Genomic DNA, 15,592 nt, shown 5'->3' on the forward strand with positions numbered 1-15,592 from the left:
GGAGTGATGTTTTTTTTATTCTATTCACCCTGTACTATATTGAAAGCACTACAACACATTTTTTTGACGTTTTACCTTGAATTAAATTTTTATTTTTTTGAAAATGTACACGTATTTAATCAGATGACGCAATTCATTCCAAAAGTTGAGACGGGCAAGTTAGTACTAATAACAATCTGATGTGTTCAAATAACAAGGTTGAAATGGGTGATGTTAAGCAGGTGAGGCAATCATGTTATAGTATATAAGAAGCCTCCAAAATGAAGCTTAGTGCTTGAGCAAGGATGTATTGAAGCTTGCCAATTTGCCAACAGATGCATCAGCAAATAATCCAACAGTTTGAAAACTGTTCCCCAAAGAAAAATTGGAAGGATTTTGGTTATTTCACCCTCTACAGTGTACAATATAGTTAAAAGAGTCAAGGAATCCATTCAAATTTCGTGTGTAAAGGGCAAGGCCACAAACCACTTCGGAGTGCTTGTGATCTCTGATCTGTCAGATGTCACTGTCTTAAAAACAGTCAAGTGTCGGGGGGACACGTGACGCCATGCGAGAAACAGACATGTGACCGACTGGCTCTGCGCACTTTGCTAGTTTTTTTTATTATTTTCATGTTATAATCCGGTGAGATTCGATACACCCAGTTACATATTTGCTCTTTGAGGTAAACATGGCAAAGAAGTCAAAATCCTCAGACTCTGGAGACATTTAAGTGTTCAAACTGAGGCCTCTGACGGGACTGCGAGCCGGGGACTCGATTTGGAAAGCACGAAGGGAGAAGAAATCCAGCGTCAACTGTCCAACATCTGTGATGCTGACGAAGGTTGTTGCTGACTTGGAGGATCTCGCTGTAATACGTCGATCGATTACGGCGATGGAAACAAAATTCCCTGAGTTGGTCACAAGAGTGGCAGAAGTTGAGAAACGGATCGATTATCTGGAGTCATCGGAGAGGGAATTATCCGCTAATCCGCCCACGTCCAAAACAGACTTGGAACACATTTTGGAAAAACTTGAATATTTTGAAAATAAGAGCCGAAGGAATAATATACAGATTGTTGGAATTCCTGAACATGAAGAGGGCAGAGATATGGTGAAATTCCTTGACAAGCTCTTCCCGAGTCTGCTCGACATAACAGGCCATAAACTGGAAATCGAGCGAGCTCACAGAGTCCCAGCTCGCTGATCTGCTGGGGGAGACAGGCCCGATCAATTTTGGCCAAATTTCTGAGATCATCCTATAAAGATCTCATGTTGCGCCAGGTAAGGAGCAAAGGAAAGCTTTCTTGGAAGAATCACAATATTTTTTGTTCCCGGACTTTGCGAGTTCGACGAGAGAAACTCGATCGGTTCAAGGAATGTAAGAAACTCTTGCATCAACGGAAGATCGCTTTTGCGCTGATGTTTCCGGCCAAACTGAGAATAGACACCAGGGACGGCAGCAAAGTATTTACATGTCCCAAACAGGCTCTCCTTTATAAATACATTGGAGCGAGTAAGCCATTTGATGTTTCTTATATTAGTGGACTGTCTCTCTGTTCAGTGACTCGGTTGTCTGAGGAAGCTGGGCGCCATTTTTGTTTCTTTTTGCGTTGGCTCCACCTAGCAGCTTTGTCTTGTGGAATGACACTTCAAGGAACTTTTGCATTGACGGAAGATCACTTTTACACTGAAGTTCCCAGCCAGATTGGACACTATGGATACCTGCAAAATATCTACATGCTCACATAATGGACGTCTTTTATAAAGTTGACGGGCTGAGTAAGTCATGATGTATTTTTTTTTTTATGCAGCCTCCAAGTGAGTTTGGCTCTTGATCATCCGAGGAACTGGGATACCTGTTTTGTTTCTTTTCGTACTGGTTCCACCTAGCGGCTGGAGTTTGTTTTTGTGGAGTATTTTCATGAGACATTGGAATGATTTCGTCATCTGCTGCGCTCATAACGGCCAGCTCACTGAACAATTGTTTGTCTGAGGAAACTGAATGGCTTTATATCAGCTGGAGTTTGTTTTGTGGAGGAACACACCTTCGAAACAGTTCTGCGAATGAATCTACATGTTCTTTGTGTTTATTCTGCCTGTTGGCTGGGGTCTGTTTTACAAAATATTTTCTGTTATGTAATTTTGCCTCACAAAATTTGTGCAGAAGCACCAGACTTGGCAATCTGACGGCAAAGTTGTCGCGGGTGTTCTCGTAGGCGTACATGGACCTTTTGAGTTTAAAGGGATGGACGCCGGTTGGTGCTGTCGTGCGCAGGGTTAATGCGCACGTTTTTCTTTTTTCTGTTCGTTTTGTTCAGGGGGAAGTTTGGGGTTTTGTTGCTCTAATGGGGAATGTGGTCTTTATAATCTTGTTTTTGACACAATTTATTTTTTCTATTATATCAACATGTCAGTTGTTAATATGAGTGGATTATCTCTCTCCACATGGAATGTGAATGGGTTGGAGCACCCCATAAAAAGAAGGAAGGTTATTTCTTAAGTGTGAAAATATGATAGTGTTTCTTCAAGAAATGCATCTTTCCCCGCAGGAAGCTGAAAAATTTGGGAAGATATGGGTTGGACATTTTTTCTTTAGTGCTGGCTCAAGTAAGAGTAGGGGATTCATTATATTGATAAGTAAACATATACAAATCAAATGTCTTAAACAGTAAAGATAAATTAGGAAGAGTCGTTGTTTAAGGAGAAATTCGGGGGCAAAGGTTGATTTTGGCTAATATTTATGCACCTAACACTGATGATCAAGGCTTTTTTTTATAGATCTTGAAGTGATGTTGCAAGCCGCTGGCACCCCTCATGATATAATATTGGGAGGAGACTTTAATCTATTGATGGATTCAATGCTTGATCATAGTGAAGCAAAAGTGTGCAAGCCCCCTAGAGCAACATTGATGCTTCACAGGATGTGTAAAAAATCTTGGTCTTACAAATATTTGGAGACTTTTGAACCCATCTGGTAGGGACTATACATTTTGTTTTCACCAGTCCATAAGATTTATTCTAGAATAGATTTTATATATATATATATATAATATATATATATAGGTCCCTCATTTCATCTGTTGTTGATTGCTCAATTGGAAATATCTTGGTCTCAGATCACGCCCTGCTGAGTGTAGAGGTGTTGCCACATACAGAGAAAAATAAATACTTTACAACAAATGGTAAAGCCTGAAATCAATGTTTATATGGTGACCAACTGGTCCTCAGTATCCTCTGTGGGCGTGGCTTGGAAGGCACTTAAGGCGGTTCTTAGGGGTCAGATAATTCAGTATGCCTCATTCACCAAAAAATCCAAAGCACGAGAACTCGTGGAGTTGGAAGGAAATATTAAAAGTGTAGAGCCAGAGCTGAAGTGCCAAATGTCGTCTGATGGCCTCAGAGAATTGACCTGTTTGAAATACAGATATAATACTATTTTGTCACAAACTGGAGTTTTGGTTATTCAGGGCAAGACTTTGAGTTGGGGGACAATGCAGGGAACTCCCTAAACTGACGACTGAGCAAAAAAATTCTCCTGATTCTGAGATAACCTTGGAGGAGCTTGACGAGGTAATTAAGGCCATGCCTACAGGCAAGGCTCCGGGGCCAGATGGCTTTGCCGCTGAATTTTTTAGATCTTATGCTACAGAACTGGCTCCACTTTTGTTAGAAGTTTATAGGGAATCATTAAAGAATGGAAATTCTCTGCCAACCATGACACAAGCCTGGATCAGTCTGATTCTTAAAAAGGACAATGATCCAAGCGAGTGTAAAAGTTACCATCCAATTTCCCTGATCCAGCTAGATGTAAAAATTTTGGCAAAAATTCTGGCTAACCGATTAAGTAGTTATGACATCTCATACATATAGATCAGGTGGGGATTATTAGCGGCCGCAGCTCTTCTAACAACATTAGGCGTTTCATTAATATCATGTGGTCAGTGGCGAATGGTCAGACTCCGGTCGCTGCCATCTCACTTGACGCTGAAAAGGCATTTGATATGGTAGAATGGGATTATCTTTTTAAGATTTTGGAAATATATGGTTTCTGAAATACTTTTATTGGATGGATCAAGTTACTTTATAGACACCCTGTAGTGGCGGTACAAACAAATGGATTCATTTCAGATTATTTTACTCTGGACGGAGCACCTGGCAGGGTTGCCCTCTTTCCCCATTATTGTTCTGTCTTACCCTGGAACCTTTAGCAGCCGCGATAAGAAAGGAGGAGGATTTTCCAGGGGTGATGGCGGGAGGTGTGGCGCATAAGCTTTTACTTTACACAGATGATATTTTGGTATTCGTTTCCGACCCCACTAGATCTATGCTTTAGCCTCCACAGAATTATCAATTCCTTCTCTACATTTTCGGGATTAAGAGTTAATTGGTCTAAATCCGAAGCTTTAGCTCTGACTGCATAATGCCCAGTATCGGCTTTTCAACCAGGCGCATTTCAATGGCCCAAACAGGGCATTAGTATTTGGGCATTTATTCCCAGCAAATTTGTGATTTAGTTAATTTTGATCCTTTAATAAAAAGGTTTTCAAGCGATGTGGGTAGGTGGGCTTCATTAAATTTATCTATGATTGGGAAGGTTAATGTTATTAAAATGAATTGTATTCCAAAATTCAACTACCTACTACAATCTCTTCCTGTAGATGTCCCCCTCTTATTTCAAGTAATTTGATAGCATAGCGAAGTACTTCATTTGGAATGGAAAGTGTCCCAGGTTACATTTCAACAAGTTACATAGACCGATTGACAAAGGTGGGCTAGGCCTACCTAAGATTTTTTTTATTATTATGCATTCGGTCTCAGACATTTGGCTCATTGGTCGCTTCCACCTGAGAGAGCCCCTCCTTGGTTTTGTATTGAGAAGGAAGTTCTTGACCCAATCTCGCCACTGCAAAGCCCTTCTATCAAACCAATTGGAGAAGTTAAGTCACACCCCGTTATCTCGCATTTACACTCGATATGGACAAAGGTCTCCAGAGAGTTTAACTCTGATATTTATTTAAACGTAGCCTCGAGCATATGGCCTAAACTATGTATACTGAACAAAAATATAAACGCAACATGCAGCAATTTCAAAGATTTTACTGACAGTTCATTTAAGGAAATCAGTCAATTGAAATAAATTCATTAGGCCCTAATCTAATCAATGCATATGGAAAATTTCTGGGATCTTTTATTTCAGCTCATAAAACATGGGACCAACACTTTACGTTGCGATTATATTTTTGTTCAGTGTATTAATAAGTCCCCTTTCTGTTGGTCAGATTGGATTGTGAGTGGGGTTAATACACTTGGTGACCTATATGAGAGTGGAGTATTGAGATCTTTTGAAAATTTGGTTCAACATTTTGGGATTCCCAGATCTCAATTTTATAAGAATTTACAGCTGTGCCGCCTGCTCTGCACTGTTTTTGGGAGTAGCACGCACCCCCCTAGAGTGGCAGATACTCTGGGAGTGGTGATTGCTGCTTTTGGGAAGGGTCATGAGGCATCAGTGTATTACTCCCTGCTAATTCAGTCTGGGGGATGGAGCTTTAAATTCTCAAGATTATGGGAGGAAGATTTAAATTTGTTATTGGAGGAGGGAGTGTGGGCTAGGATTCTAAAAAATGTCAAATCTGCATCTTGAGATTTTAAATAGATTTTATTGGACCCCTTCTAAATTGTATAGGCTTGGTCTTAAGGACACACCCATCTGCTGGCGATGCCATTCAGAAAATGGAGACACCACCTATGTTTTTTGGGGTGTCGTAAGATCCAAGAATTTTGGCTGAAGGTGCAAAGTTTTGTGTGTGATGTGTTGGGCACTCAGGTCTCGTTATGCCCCAGACTCTGTATTTTGGGAGATGGAGAGATCATGGATTTGGAGGATAAGTACACGAAGGATTGGGTTTTGACCAGTGTGATGATTGATAGGCAGGTTACTTTGAGGAGTTGGAAGTCGGATGGAGCACCCTCGTTCCCGGAGTGGTGCGCGGAAATGGGGAGGGTGGCTGCCTTCGAGGAGGGGTTGAGCAGAAGGATGGGAGTTAGGGATTTTTACAATAAGAAATGGGGCAATCTCAAGGAGGGGCAGTGGAGGGAGTAATTTAGAGGGTTTTTTTCAATATAGTGTTAATTTATGAATCAATAAAAATGTTAAGAAAAAAACGTCAAGTGTCTGTAATGGATTGAATGACATGGTTTCAGGAATATTTCTGTAAACCTCTGTCAGTGAACACCATTTGCCGCTGCATCCGCAGATGCATTTTAAGGCTTTACTATGCAAAGCAAAAGTCATATATCATCACTGTCCAGAAGCACCGCCGACTTCTCTGGGCTTGGTCTCATTTGAGATGGAAAGTAGAACAGTGGAATTGTGTTTTTTGGTCCGATGAGTCCACGTTTCAAACAGTTTTTGAAAAACACAGCCGTCATGTTCTCTGGGCCAAAGAGGAAAATGAGCAGCCAAGCTGTTATCGGTGTCAAGTAAAGCCATTGTCTGTATGGGCCAGGGGTGTGTCAGTGCCCATGGCATGGGTAACTTGCACATCTGTAAGGGCACCATTAATGCAGACAGATATGTAAAAATTTTGGAGTAGCATATACTGCCATCCAGCACAGTCTTTTCCAGGGACGTCCCGAAATTTTCAGCAGGACAACTTTAAACCACATACTGACCGAATAAGTAGGGAGTGCGGGTGCTAGATTGTTCTGCCTGCAGTCCTGACCATCTCCAGGTGAGGATGTGTGGTGCATTATGAAGCACACAATATGTCGCTGAAGACCGGCATAATGGATGAATGGGGGAAAATTCCACTTTTTAAACTTAACAAATGTGTGTCTTCAATGCCTTAATGCTTTAAGTGTTATTAGAAAAAATGTTGATGTTTCACAGTGGTGAACACTCGACTGTCCCAACTTTTTTGGAGTGTGTTGCAATCATCTAAAATTATTGTACATTTAAAAAAACAAAAAATTCACAAGGTAAAACATATCATATAATGTTTAGTTGTAGTGCTTTCAATATAGCAAAGTGTGATTATAATTTACAAATCACTCCTTTTTGTTTTTATTAGCATTTTTCATACTGTCCCAACTTTTTCGGAATTGGGGTTCTGTTCTGAATTTTTGCAGACAAATAATGTTGGAACTAATTACACTCTTCGACAGAAGAACATGTAGGTGAATTAATAGGTTTAAGAAGTTGTTTGATAGTCTTGGACATCAATTTTAGATTTGTAGCACCATTAATTATTTTTGAATAACGTGCTTCTCTCGCTGCTTTATGAGCGTCATTATACTCAGTCAGGTGTCAGACAGTTAGATCCAATTTTTTATATTGCCGCTCCAGTTGTCTACCTTTAACCTTGAGTGCCCTTAACTGTGTAACAGGGAGATGATTTACTAAAATTACAATACGCTCTCTCCTTGGGGCAAGCACATCTAAAATAGAGCTAAAATTATCAACAGAGCTGATTGATGGAAGCTCAGTATAGCTCAGCTCCAATATATGACCAAATTTATGGGTTTGGAAGTCAGCATATTGAGTGAAGTTAAAACAATCCAGCACATCAAGAAAGTTTACTATGTCATTACAATTTGAGTTGTAAATTTGAGAATGTTAATATCAGCAGTTCAGATCACAGCTGGACAGATGGAACTAAAAGTGTCAGCAGTTCTATGAGTTCAGATAAGAACAAGATTTAGTTTAAGGATGGTAAATTAAAAGAACTAGAACGGGGGATGCACCATTAATTTTTAAAAGCAAAACATTCAAATGATGAAACACTGGGTACTGTTATTTAGTAACAGACACAGCAGATCTATAGATAACAGCAAGGCCACCACCTTTACCAGTAGAACGTGGCTTTTCAATGTATGTGTATGAGCGCTCATATTTAAATTGAAAAACTCATTTGAATGATGCCAGGTTTCACACAGGCAGAGAAAATCAAGATTTAATCCATAATAGCGTCATAGGGTAGTGCCGATTTCTTGTTCATAGAACATACATTCAGATGAGCGAGTTTGATATTTTTTAGACACGTCATGTCACTGCACTTGACAGCACAATTCTGAGGGTAACATAAGTTCATTGAACAGATGCCACCGCCACGGTTTATGTACTTGTCAGAGCACCTGGAATTGGACCACAAAACAGTAATGCCAGCGCCTGTAAGATGAAATTCCAACGGGAGCCTCTATGTAGATAACTTGGCCGGCGTAAAAGCTGCAGCGATAGTAAAGTTCTTGTCACAACTATTAGGAGGTGAATGGTGATCCAGTGTGAGGAATTCAGAAAGAGAGTTCCTGATCATGGCAACATTATGTTCACAGTGCTGTGTTATTAAAAAAAAGTCAGATTAAAATGAAAATATAGATGATCATAGAAAACAAACAAATCTGCATGGTGTCTGTGGATGAATTCTAGATGTAGCATTGTTGAATCCAGACCCAGCACACAATTAACCACGCAGCTGGAAGCGGCGCCAATCCGCCAATCCGCAGTCCTAATAGCGAGCCACCTCCAGCCCAAGCAGAGCAATTGCACTAGTACCCAGCTCAATATGCTGAATCAGCCAGGAGCAATGGCATCAAACGACCGAAAACATCAAGCCAGAAGATCGCGAACAGGCCTAGCAGACACAGATGGAGAAGCGGAAGCCACAGTGTGCCTTTCCCTCACGTCACCTGGTATTATGATGCATTTTGGGTGAAAGACCTCCCTTTGAGCATTTAGAGATTGTAGACCTCCATTTTTTTGTTTCTAAAGACCACTTTAGAGACAAAAGAGAAAAAAGTGGGAGTATTGCATGCATGATCAGTCAGCAATTAGTGCTATCAATTGAGCCCAGACAGCCAGTGTGTGAGGCTCAGGCCCAAACCTTAATTTTTGACAAAAGTATTTTCACCAGACTTTGTCAACAAGGACATGGTTATTTCAGCTTTCTCTCTCCCTCCTCAAAAGAGGAAGAGCATGTTATTATCTTATGTCCATTGAGGGCCTTAAGGACTTATGTGGAGAAAACTCAGATTTTTTTAGTTCTACTGAATAAACGGCAGGCCTCTCTCTAAGCACCATTTGACACACTGGATCGTGGACACTATTTTAATGGCTTATGAACTGACATGTCTCCTCCTGCCTTCCCCTGTGGTAGCCCACAAGAGGAATGACAACATCCTGGACATTACTTAAAGGCATTCCTGGGTATGGCACTGGACCCAACTTTATGGAGGTCGCTTGTGAAAGGAACAGTGGTACGCTTCCTTTCCTTCCCTCCATAGTGCTAGGGTCTTCTCCTTGGGCAAGAGAGATCAACCCTTAAGCCTTCCTTGCTAGGGTTACAGCTATTCATATTTTCTTTTTTACATTCATATTCTAAGATGTAAACACTATTTTTATCTTTCCGTAAGGACCCGGAGAAAAATAGGTCTTTTATCTCAATATTGTTGCAAAAAGTGACCGAAGGGACGACTCGTTTGCCATGAGTTGTGACCCGTGTTGGTGGAGGAAGAGATCCTGGTCCTTGAGGAATGCGGTTTGCTGTGGCTGCCTCTATTTCAGTACAGTACTTTGCACCCCTCTTTTTTGGGCTCCAAGGTGGGAAGGGAGTAGAGTGAACTCATGAAACTGAAAACTTTAAACATGGCTACAAAACACACCTCAAAAAAGAGTTTTTTGGACCTGGATACAGATTGTAGCTCAGAAAATAGATGTGTTGCCAAGTCAAGTGGTGGTGATTGGCGAAAATGTATTGTCATTGAAGCTGTATCACCATATTTGCCAGTCACTAAGCTTTCCCCTTTTGCCATACATAAGGGTATTGCAGGAATAACAGGAACAGTGAAATAATTAAATTAAGATCTGGTCAAATTCTTGTGGAATGCTGTAAAAAGGCCAATGCTGAGAACCTTCTACATGCCAACCTGTTATCTGGAGTACAGACAAAGGCATCTCCTCATCCAACACTGAATTTCAGCAAAGGAGTGATATTTACCAGAGAGTTGGATGATGAGGATGAAGAAATGACCCACAAACTCAAGACTTAAGGTGTAATAAATGTGAAAAGGATAATAATCAAGAGAGAAGACCGAATGATAAAGACTGGTATGTACATCATTACTTTTAACAAACCTCTACCCCCAGAAAGAGTTTTAATTGGATATCTAAGCGTTCCAGTGGACTTATTTGTTCCCAACCCATTGCGATGTTTTAACTGTCAAAAGTATGGACATGGATCTATACTGGCTGTAAAAACAAACACATCTGCTGCAACTCTGGTGAGGTAGACCATAATTAGGCAAGTTGTCAAAAACCACCCAAGTGCTCTAATTGTATAGGAGGTCATTCAGCTGCATCAAAAGAATGCCCCATGTGGGTCAAGGAGAAGGAAATACAGAGGATCAGATGTACCAAGAAGATCAGTTACCCCGAGGCACAAAAAATGGTGGCTGCTGTCTCTTTTTGTACACTGAATAAAATGGTTGCCTCTGTTGTCAAAAAAGCTATAAGAACAGTGGATTGCCAGACAGATCTCACCTGGATGCATAAAGACAAACCCCAAACTATTAACAATAATAAACCTCTCCCAAGGACCAAGAATACAGGAACTCGAAGTGAGCCTCTTGTAAATGATATCCAATCCAGTCAGAGTTCAACAACTGAAAATTAAACGTCAAAAAGAAATACAAAAAAGGTTAGCGCCTCACAATCAAAAATACCCCAAGATGAAACTTCAAAGACAAAACATATTAAAGATGTTGAAATGAAAGAGAGTGGACACCATAGTAGAAGTCCATCTCCTAAAGGCAAAATTAGGGCAACCGTCCCTGTTTTACCTACCTGATAATGGAGTTTTATCATCCAATGGAACTGTCGTGGCCTCAGGGCTAATTATACTGAGTTATAGCGTTTAGCTGCAGTTATCAATCCTCTTGTCATTTGTCTTCAGGAGACACAACTATCATCAGATTGTAGCCTCTCTTTTAAACATTTTACAGCTTTTAATACCTTTTGAACCTAACAACAGACAGGCTTCTGGAGGTATAGCCATTTTAATCAGAACTGATGTGATTCATATTCATATCAGTATTGAAGACTTTAAATGTATGTCTTTTTTTCCCATTGTGAAATCATGGAGCCAAACACCAGTTACTTTGCCAAGAAATAGTACATTTATTAATTCTGTTATTTATCAGACATAGGAGAGAAAGTGACATTTTAATAATGGTGTTATGTGATGGTCTTCTCTGCCTTTCTCAGCTTTCTCTTTTTCTTCCTCATCTTCCTCGACCTTGCTTGGTCTTTCTCATCTTTTTCTGAAGAAAGTACATTTGCATGGTGTATTTAAGCATAGCCTAGCCATGTACTAATGTACAGCCTATATAAAACGTACCCATGGCTGTAAGAATGCATGCTATATAAAGCTTACATATGCAACCTTGATTTACACTAGGCTTTAGACATGCAATAATGCTACTAAATGATCATGAATACTAATAATGATTAATAATACTGATCAGCATAATAATTTTAGTCTACAGTATTAACAGCAATCTACAGGTAACAGCAGTGTGTTTGACCCTGCAGAAAATCATTAGTCTGTTCTATTTACATTTCTCCTGACTTGAATATAATGCACATGGACCTGGATAATCGGGTTGCTCAGCTCCCTTCTCCTTTTATACTCATGGGGGATTTTAACAGACATAACATTTTATAGGGTAATAACCATTGCAACACTGAAAGAAAGAGGATTGAAGATTTTATAGATAACCATACCTTATGTCTTCTAAATGATGGATCACATACTTATTTACACCCAGGTCATGGAACATACTCAGCAATTGATCTAACAATCTGTCAGTTTGAGTTATTTTTAGACCTCTCATGGAAAGTTTGGCATGACCTCTGTGGAAGTGACCACTTTCCAATCATTTTAACCATCAAAGGAAGAGGAGAAGAAACAAGTGTACGAAAATGGCAAATTCAAAATGCAAATTGGTACCAGTTTCAAATCCTCTGTTATGAGAGGTTTGCGAGAGTTCCAGAAGAAAATCCGGATGCTACAAAGAACTTTACAGAAACGCTTATATCTATAGCAAATTACACTATTCCGAGAACATATTATAATAGAAAATGTAGACGGCTTCCATGGTTTGATGATAAGTGCAAAAAATCTGTAAAAGAGAGGAAAAAAGCTGAAAGACTCTTCTTCAAACATCCAATTACTGAAAATCTTATTAAACTCAAAAGAAGTAAAGCACAAACAAGAAGAACATAAATGAAGCAAAAATGGAAAGCTGGAGAAGATTTGTGTCCAGCTTGTCAGCAAGCACTCCATCAAATAAAGTCTGAAATCTGATCCGGAGGATGAAGGGCAAGAACAGTGGTCCACAAATACAACATATCAAACATCAAGATTCACTTTTAACTTCAAAACAAGAAATTGCATACATCTTAGCAAAAACCTTTGAAAAGAATTAATCGATTGAAAACTGCCTTCCTGTCTTCCAAATAATCCAAGCTCAACAAGAGAAGAGAAAGATGAACTTTTCCTCAAACAAGATGGAACCATAAATCCAGCCATTTACCATGGGAGAGCTACTAAGGGCTATAAAAATATCCCACGACACAGCCATTGGACCAGACAAAATCCACTACCTATTTTTGAAGAGTCTAACTCACACTGCTTTAACTATGCTTCTTAAAAATGTTAACTCCATCAGGATAACAGGAAATATTCCACCCGCTTGGAAGGAAGCGGAACTTATACCCATTCCAAAGACGGGGAAAGACCATAATGATCCCAACAACTATTGCCCTATAGCCTTGACCAGCTACTTATGCAAAACAATGGAGAGTATGGTCAGTGATCGTCTAGTTTGGATACTGGAATTCAAACATCATACAAGTAATGCCCAGTGTGGATTCAGGAAGGGTCTAAGCACAATAGACCATATTGTCAGTCTGGAAAGCTATATACGTGATGCTTTTATTAAGAAAGAACGTGCTGTAGTAGTCTTTTTTTATTTCAAGAAAGCCTACAACACAACATGGAAGTGTGGCATTTTAAAGGATTTGTATCAACTGGGTTTGTTCCGCAGAACAATATAGAAGCAAGTACATGAGCAATATTGAATGGAAAATTCAACTGAAGACAAATAAAATGCAATCTTGGTCGATGCTAAATGGCTTCAAGTTTTCAAAGGCAAAAACTGTTTGCTGTCTATACAATGATCCAGAGTTGCTTATGGTTGGAGTCGCCATAAAGGTTGTAAAAGAGACCAAATTTCTTGGCATCACCTTTAACAGTAAACTGTCCTTTATCCCTCATATTAAGTTGTTAAAAAATAAATGTTTTAAAGGTTTTATCTAAGACAAAATGGGGTGCAGACAGCTCAATCCTCCTAAATCTATATAGAACACTGATTCACTCAAAGCTGGACTATGGAAGTGTAGTCTATGGCTCAGCCAGAAAATCATACATTTGACTTTTGGATACTATCCACCAAGATGTACGACTGGCTTTGGGAGCTTTCAGAACATCACCGATCCAAAGTTTATATGTGGAGGCCAATGAGCTTTCTATGGAAAACAGATGCCTGAAGCTGGCTTTACAATACACAATCAATCTTAACACAAATAAAGAAAATCTGGGCTTTCAAGCAGTGATTTCACCTCAACTTTCAATAATGTATGAAATAAACAAGTTACATCCGCTCAATTGGTCTACACATTAAACCTCATTTGGAGAATTTAAAAGTGAATTTAAACATTTTGGAACAAACACATTTTTTTGCAAAATTCCTGTGTGGGACCTCAGAAAACCAGGATTTGGGAAGTAGGTTAGTAGTAGATTTGGCAAAGCGGAAGTCGACCTATTCGCCTCTGCAGAGATTGCCCACTGTCCTCTCTGGTACTCCATGTCCCAAGCCCTGATGTGGGTGGACACATTGGCCCACAAATGGCCTGCGAAACACAAATATGCATTTCCCTCTGTACACCTCCTCCGTTCTGTCATCAGCAAAGTCCGAGAGGACAAGGAGATGGTTCTGTTAATTGCTCCGAAATGGCCCAATCAGTCCTGGTTTTTTCGTGGGAAATACAACTGAGGAGGGACCTCCTCTCTCAAGCACAAAGCACGATTTGGCATCCCCAGCTAGAGCTGTGGAACCTACACGTGTGGCCCCTGAACGGAGCACATTGAACCAGGCAGAATTGGCTCAGTTGGTGATAAACACCATCTTACAGGCCAGAGCACCATCCACAAAATGCTTCTATGCACTAAAATGGCAGGTGTTTGCAATCTGGTGCTCTTCACATCGCAAATACCCAGTAAATTGCTCCATAGCTGAGATCCTTACATTCCTTCAAGAGTGATTAGATGCCATCTTATCATATCAACGCTTAAGGTTTATGTAGCGACTATCTCAGCGTTTCATGCCCCAGAGGTGGGTTCCGCTGTAGGCAGACATGATCTGATCATATAGTTCCTTAGAGGAGTGAGGCAACTGAACCCCCCTCAACCTGCTACGGTGCAGACTTGGGACCTAAATCTAGGGCTGAGAGCACTTACGAGCTCCCCGTATGAACCACTGGAATCTGTCAAGTTACATGTGCTTTCCCTAAAGACGCACTTCTGTTGACTCTGCCCTCATTTAAATGAGTGGGTGACATACAGGCGCTGTCGATTGACAGCTCATGCCTGGAGTTCAGACCAGGTCTTTCAAAACCCACAATTAAACCTAGAAAAGGCTATGTGCCTAAGGTTTAATCAACGCCCTTCAGGGCTCAGGTGGTCCATCTGAAAGCCTTCTGTCCCCACCATTTAATTCAGACGAAGAGCAGTTGCATTTGTTATGCCCTGTGCTAGCATTAAACACAGATGTTGAGTGGCACCCGCCAGTTTCAACTGTCGGATCAGCCCTTTTTTTTTTATGGAGGTCACATGAAAGGCATGGCCATCTTCTTACAAAGGCTCTCTCACTGGATTGTCGATGTGATCAAATTCGCCTATGAAATGAAGGTGTGAATTGCCCTTTTGTGGTCAAAGCGCATTCAACTAGAGGCATGGTGTCCTCATGGGCATGGACAAATGGGGTGTTCTTACAGGACACATGTTTGGCAGCAGGATGGTCTTCACAAAACATGTTTGTGAGGTTTTACAACCTAGTAGTGACATCTCTTCACAAGTCTCTACACAAGTCTTCTCTGTCTAGAGTACTTTTTATATTCAGCGGGTAAGCTCAAACCCTCTATTACAGGTAGGCTACAAGTTATAATTAATACAGCCAGCAATATGTAAGCTGTGGTTATAATTCCCCCTTTAAAGTCACAAGCACTCCCTATAAGAATAAAACCTACTTTTCCAACCACGGTTGCGAAAGTGTTAAAATTACACTGTATCTATATAGTCATATAGATTCACAGAATACATTAACTCACATCTGGTATTAGCCAAGTGGTGTTATTAATTTATATATACACTTAAGGCATGTCTTACAAGTCATCAGCCTATAGGCAAGTGACTCCTTATACATATATCCTTATTTAAGTGTTTGTACCCCTAGGGGTCTGCCATGATGTAACACGGCAGGATGGGACTCCCCA

General features: G+C 40.3%; 1 protein-coding gene across 2 annotated transcripts in view; it reads left to right on the forward strand.

Moving 5' to 3' along the window:
- The window catches only part of LOC127442888 (gastrula zinc finger protein XlCGF26.1-like), a 202,061-nt gene that overhangs the window by 28,537 nt on the left and 157,932 nt on the right, over positions 1-15,592 (forward strand). The gene's annotated exons all lie outside the window — the stretch shown is intronic.

The sequence above is a fragment of the Myxocyprinus asiaticus genome, chromosome 6 (assembly GCF_019703515.2).
Source record: "Myxocyprinus asiaticus isolate MX2 ecotype Aquarium Trade chromosome 6, UBuf_Myxa_2, whole genome shotgun sequence".
NCBI lineage: Eukaryota > Metazoa > Chordata > Actinopteri > Cypriniformes > Catostomidae > Myxocyprinus > Myxocyprinus asiaticus.